Source organism: Diospyros lotus, chromosome 2, assembly GCF_014633365.1.
Source record: "Diospyros lotus cultivar Yz01 chromosome 2, ASM1463336v1, whole genome shotgun sequence".
Taxonomy (NCBI): domain Eukaryota; kingdom Viridiplantae; phylum Streptophyta; class Magnoliopsida; order Ericales; family Ebenaceae; genus Diospyros; species Diospyros lotus.
The window spans coordinates 30,954,066-30,960,769 of record NC_068339.1 but is presented as its reverse complement, the minus strand read 5'-3'; the positions used below and the strand labels follow the sequence as shown (position 1 = coordinate 30,960,769).

The following is a 6,704-nucleotide window of genomic DNA, read 5'->3' as shown; positions in this document are numbered from 1 at the left end:
GCCCCTTGGTAAATTTGAGACAGATTTTTTCCGTCTCTAATTGAGACAGATTTTCAGACGAAATTTTTTCGTCTCTAATTGAGATGGATTTTGAGAGGGATTTTTCCATCTCAAAATTCAAACGAATTTAGGGATGGGTTTCAGGCGAATATTAAGACGGATTTAGAAACGGAAATATCCGTCTCAAATTTAAAAAAAAATTAAAAAATTAAAATAAAATTTTATCGCATTTTAAGACGGATTTTAGAAACAAAGAAAATGTCTCTAAATCTATCTCAAATTTAGATATAATTAAAAAAATAAAATATTTTTTTAAAAAAAATTAAAATTCAACCTGATAACAATTACAAATAACATATCATACATACAAATAACATGCATACAAATAATGTCTACAAATCCGTAATTGTCTATAAATCCATAATCGTCTACAATTCCATATTACATATCCATACAAATAATGGATCATGCTAATGATCCGAAGGGTTCTGGGGAGACGAAGATGAAGAACGATGATGTAGTCTATCTTCAATAGCCGAGATTCGCTGGTTGAAGGGTTCTATTGCTACCGGAACAGCTTCTTGTATTTGATCTGATAGTGAGACGGACGACGATGGTTGTGGCGGTGGCTGTGGTGTCGGTACATAGTAAGAACCGGGGATTATATGTGCCTCTGACCCCATTCCATAAACACGACCCTTTTTCTTACCGCCCGCAACCTCCAACCATAAGGATCTATCGTCAATGGATGGGTGCGAAGCTAGCTAGCATCACTATCTTCTAAATGGCCAACAGCCGATGACTGTGATGATGCCTCATGTTGTCGCGTCTAAAAGTTAGCCTGTAAGCATCATGGATACATGTATGAAATACATTATACTATAACAAGGCCAATTAAGCATAATAAAATAATATAAAGACACAAGTAATGTATACTTACATAAGTATCCTCGGACCTCCTATTAACGAATCCGAAATTGTCTTTCCTTCTATGTGTCGCGAGGAACAACTCAGCTTGTGTAAGTGGGCGACCAAATTGTCTTGACTACAAAGAAAAAAGAAAGTGTTAATGCAAAAATTATTATTTCTTAAAAAATCATGAAATAAAATATAATATTAAACATTAAATATTACCAATCTCTTTTTATGCTCAGACATGGGTACGGAACCACATGTATGCATACTACCTCCTACGTCTGAAGCCATGTTTTTCTTTCCTTTTTCAGACTTATTCTTGAATTCTGCAAAATTCCAATACTCTTTTAGGGCTTCAAATACAGAAAGCGGCATCCACGAGGGTTTTTTATTCAAATCCTTTCTGACACAAAAAAAAATATCGATCATACAATCGGAAGCTGTCTTTTCAAAATTAACCCTAATTTAATGCTCCAAAGCACTGTCCCAAGACCAATTTTTCTGTAATGTTAAGACAAAATAAAAGTTTAAAAAAATCAATTATATATCAAAATGCAAGGGTTTTTCATAGCAAGCATCTATAACTCATATAATACACATGGTAAAAAATATTCTTGTCTGCACTTGTGGGACATTTATTTTTAAGCATTTTTATTCTCGAGACTTTAGGTTAAATACATGTACTAAGAAAAATCTTTTCTAAGCAATAATAGCAGAGTTAGACATGCATAAATGGATACTATAATTAAAAAAATACAAGGATACAGATAATAAAAAAACGTTTAAATAAAAGACATGAGTATTGTTTTATTATGAATATGGATCAGTTTTTACCAAACTATCTCCATACCATTCACTTGATTATAAGCCATAGGTAATTTAAATTTAGACATTACTAAAGCAAACCATCAACTATAGATGTACTAAAGAAACACATTATCTTAAACTCGCCATACCACATCTCCCTGACAGCAGGATCTGTCTTCTTCCAACTCGGGTATGGCCCCTCAAACTTACTTTGGATAATTTGGAAAATATCTCGTTTGCACAAATTATTATCAAACATGTTAAAACACACATTAATTTGTAAAGTAATGTGTTAAAATGAAAATTTCTTTGTTTAAGTTAAAATTGATTAGTAAGATAAGGGATACTTACGAAAAACCCAATGGACATATCATCGGACGATTATCAGGGGTGGCAGTGGGTGTGGATGAACCCCTGACTTCAGTAGGCGTGGAAGAAAGCCCATAATAGTTGGGGTGAGGTGTTTGTGGGCTAGGAGAATCAAATCTCATATCAGTGGACGGAGATGAATGTCCCCCTGCAAAAACATATAATTGTGAAGGATTTAACATGCAAAGTAATGAATAAGTTAAAGATAGAGTGTACCAATGTGGTCCTCCTCATCAGTGTCTCTGAACTGACGACGACGCATAGACTGACCATATGATGATCTGTGTGTCATATTCTGCCATACAAGGCAAAGAACAGTTAATAGACATGTGATGAAAACTTTTAAATACTTTCAAAATAAAATATGATTTATCATGTACAATAATGGTTTATATTATATTTATGATCTCGTGTTTAAAATTGTGTTTTTGAATTAATAGAAAAATTACAATTCAACATCTTATAAGAAAAAAACATCGCACAAAAATATTACAATTCAATATGTGCAACATCATCAATTCTCAATGCATTAGATACTTCATAAAATCACAACAAATTTCATCTCATATATCTCAACAAGTCATTATACTATAATTTCATCGAACAAAAAATATCATTTTAGTGATATTATAACAAAAAATCTATATAATAAGGGAGGATGGTTTTTGAAAAATGTCTCACTTGAGACATTTTAATGGCTGAGATCATTTATGATATATTTGATGGCTGGGATTGAAATTTTTCCCGCCCAAGCGCACAGCCATCTCAATCTCTCTCTCTCTCTCCCTTTTCTTCTGTCTTTCTTTCTCTCCCTCCCACCCACCCGCCCGCCCATCCCGTCTCCAGCCCTTTTCTTTCTTTCTCTCTCTCTTCCTCCCACCCATCCCCCTCTCCAGCCCCCTCTCATACTCCAGTCAAAGCTCTCTGCCGCCTGAAGCTCCATCGTGGCCTCCTCGGCCAGACAGCCACTCCACCACTCCCGTGAATTGTATGATGCTTCTCTGTTGGGGTTATTTGGACATCCACGCTTGCAGGTTCTAGACGCGAGGATGGAAATCATGGAATCGATGAATCTAACCCAGTATGCGTGTGTCCATTGCACCGTCGTTCTCCCCGTATAAATGTGCGAAGAAAAGCTTCGTCTTCAAGATTCATTCTCTCGCGGAACGTTAATTCATTCGTTCAAATGGAAGAGGTGGAGGATCAAAGGCTCCCATCATCGGAGACCAATCAGGCAGATCGGACTGCAGAGGCGGAGGTGGAGTTCCCTCCGAGTCTCACCGAGTTGGACCTCTCCGCCAATCGCCTCTTTGCTTTGGACCCTTGGATTGGCCATCTCTCCGCCAGAACCTGTTCGAGGACGCCGTCGTCGAGTGCCTCTCCCGCTGGGACCGCATTTCAGGCCTCGAGGTATCCTCGCTCAACCATAACCACTTTTCTCTTTGGTCTCTGTTTTGTTGCTTTTGATTGTGGATTCTGCTGCTATGCTTGGTCTATTCTATCTTGGAAAATGTCTATCCAAACTGAAACTTATTGAATCCTTTGCATTTGTCCAGTCTCAAAATTCCTTTCCGTTTACCGGTGTTTGGGTTTTTCAGTGTTATATTCTCAGCTGAGCCTATCGATCCATTTGTGTTATGGTTTTGTTTGTGGTTTTCTTTTGATGCGTTTGTTTGGAGAAAATTTAGGAATAACTGGAGGATTTATTATACTCTTTATCTTGGAGAATAAAGCATCCGCTCAGCTGACTCTATTAACTTATATTAACTGGATTAAACTTTTCATGTGTTTATCCTCTGCTTTCCTACATGCAGTTTATTTGTAAGTTGATGATTTTGCTGTGGTTTTTCTAGCTTTTACCTTTTGTTTGTTTGGAAATAAAATGTAGAAAAAATAAAAAAAAATTAATTCACTTTCATGCATTGGTTGACTTGAGTCTTGAGACCATTACATATAAATTTATACATTACATTGCTAATTTTTATTCTACAGGCTCTTTCAATTATATTATTAAAGTAATATGTATTATTATTTTGCCTTTGCTAATTTTTATTCTACAGGCTCTTTCAATTATATTATTAAAGTAATATGTATTGTTTTTTCGCCTTTGCTGCTTCTGTGCATTATTTGAAACCGCGGCATGTAGCACCCTTAGCTGCCAAATTTGAGGCCTACAAAACCTGACTGCACATATGCATAATTATATAGATAGAAGAGAGAGACGATAGTGAAGCAGATTACAGAGGCTTTATTTTATTTTAGTTTGATGTTTATTTGTCTATTATATTTATCTTTTCTGCCTACGCTGGGGTTTGATTATTGTGAAATAATTTTTTCTTTTTTAACATTTATTATTAAGAAAATGTTTAGTACAGCTTTCGTTTTTCATTTACGATAATAATTTAAAGTTTATTACTGCTTCATTTAATTAATTAATTAATCCCCTGTACTCAACCTGTGTCTGCAGACAGATATTTTATTTCTCTATTATTAATTAATATACACAACTTAACCAACTATGTATATTAATAATTTATCACTGAAGTGGTCCGCTTTTCTAATTTACCAAATTGAATCAAAAGTAAAGCGCTCTGTTCGGTTGGATTCACTAAAACAAAGTTGGAGGATGGATTGGCATGACGAAAGATGATCGAATGGATGGTTATGTGGCGAATGAACTGGTGGTGACGGCGAATATTGTGCCTTTAGGCACGGGTACATGCTAGAATTCTCACTTCTCTCTAATCCTAAAGTTGGCAGGGGGCGATGGCGGTCCGAGATGAGAGGTGTGTGTGTGTGTGGGGGGGGGGGGGGGGGTGAGGCAGTTCGAGCGACTAATAGAGGGGCATGACGGATGATGCTTGCGGCAAGGGGCCAAGAACGACAAATGTTGTACGTGACAGGTGGGGCGGCGGTGCTCGCAGAAGTGGTAGGGCGACAGTTTGAGAGAGAGAGTGTGTTGGGTTTGAGAGAAAGAGAGAGAGAGAGTGACAATGGGCAGTTGCGACGAGAAGAACCAGATCCAGCGAGGAGAAGCAGTGCAACTACACTGGAGAAGAAGCAGCTACGACTACCAGCAACAACGGCTCTAGCAATGGTGGTGGCGACGGCTCCCTCCTCCAACATCCAGCGACTGCCTCTTTAATATGAATTTGCGAAATTTGGGTTTGTAATTTTTATTTATGTATTTTATATAAATTTTGCATATATTAAAGTATTGAGTTTTAGTTATATTTTGATTAATTTGTGTATTTGATTATATATTTGTTTGTAATTTGTGACATTTGAAAAAAAATAGTAAATTTATTTAGTGACCCAATGTTGGAACTCGAGAATGACTTTGCATGCCTTGATGTTAATCTAATTATAATGTAATGTTGTGGGATTTAATGGATTGGAATGTTGATGTTAGGTATAAGTTGTTTGGGTGTTATGTGTAAGTGGTGTGGGTGTGATTGAGTGTATAAGGAAGAAAATGGTAGTGTTTAACCTAAGGCATCTGAAGGAGACTTGAGCCATTCGGATGAGGCATGATGCAATCGGATGGCTTGGGGAAGCATTCGGATGGAGAGGCCACCCATTCAAATGTCACTCACATGGGTTTCTCACCCTTTGTGTCTTAACATTCAGATGGAACATGGAGCACATTCGGATGTCACTCTCATGCGTTCTCCTCTTTTCTCTCATGCATTTGGATGTGGGCTCTATAGCATTTAATGTAATGATATCAAAGTAGGAAGCTTTGATATCATTATTAAATATGCAAATATTTAAAAAGAATTTATTTATTTGTATTATTACAATAATTTTTTTAATTAAAATAATATAAAAATTAAAGAGTTCTCAACCATGCATGGTTGGGGAAGCCAAGATTCAGGAACACAAGGGTTTTCGACCACTCACGGTCAAAAACCCAAGGCTTCCCCAACCACCCAATGTTCTCCTGTTGATGTCAGTAACACTAACCATTGTGCAATTTAATTTTAATTTCTTTTATATTACAGAATATTGGCTGTTGTGCATTATTTGATATTTATTTATTTTTAATAATTTTAGAATACATGCCGGTATATATTGTTTTCAATTTAATTTTTTTAGATTGTAGACCACTTACTGATGTGCTTTATCATATAGCGTTAGTAATTTTTTTTTCTTTTTATTATAAAACGTTAATAAATATATAATAACTTTAATTTATGTTTTTTGTTCTTTGTTTATAATTTTTTTTATTTACTCTTATATTTTGATTTACAATATTGGTGAACATTATAAATCTTATATATTTGTTTCTTTTTTGAGTTTTGTAGAACATTTAATACAAATAAAATTGTTACAAGTTCACAAATTTTAATATAATATGTATAAATTATAATTATATTTTAATCTTAATATTATTTACATGGTGCCTTTAGGCACGAGTATATGCTAGTATATTAATAACAGATAAATGAAACTAGAACATGCAAATGAAGAAGCGACAGTAACATATCCTATGTAGACAATATATTTTCAGATAATGTTTAGTCCTCCAATTTCAATAACTTTATAAATAATCCCAGTGCATCACCCCTTCAACCAAAGCATTCCTTTTACATTTAACAAAAAGTATTTTT

At 35.2% G+C, this 6,704-nt stretch overlaps 1 long non-coding RNA gene across 1 annotated transcript; it reads left to right on the top strand.

The window, feature by feature from the left end:
• Window positions 1-2,924: 2,924 nt before the first annotated feature.
• Window positions 2,925-5,350, top strand: LOC127795320 (uncharacterized). Its single transcript, XR_008021778.1, has 2 exons — window positions 2,925-3,501; window positions 4,674-5,350. It is a non-coding gene; the product is annotated as an uncharacterized LOC127795320 (long non-coding RNA).
• The last annotated feature ends 1,354 nt before the right edge of the window (window positions 5,351-6,704 follow it).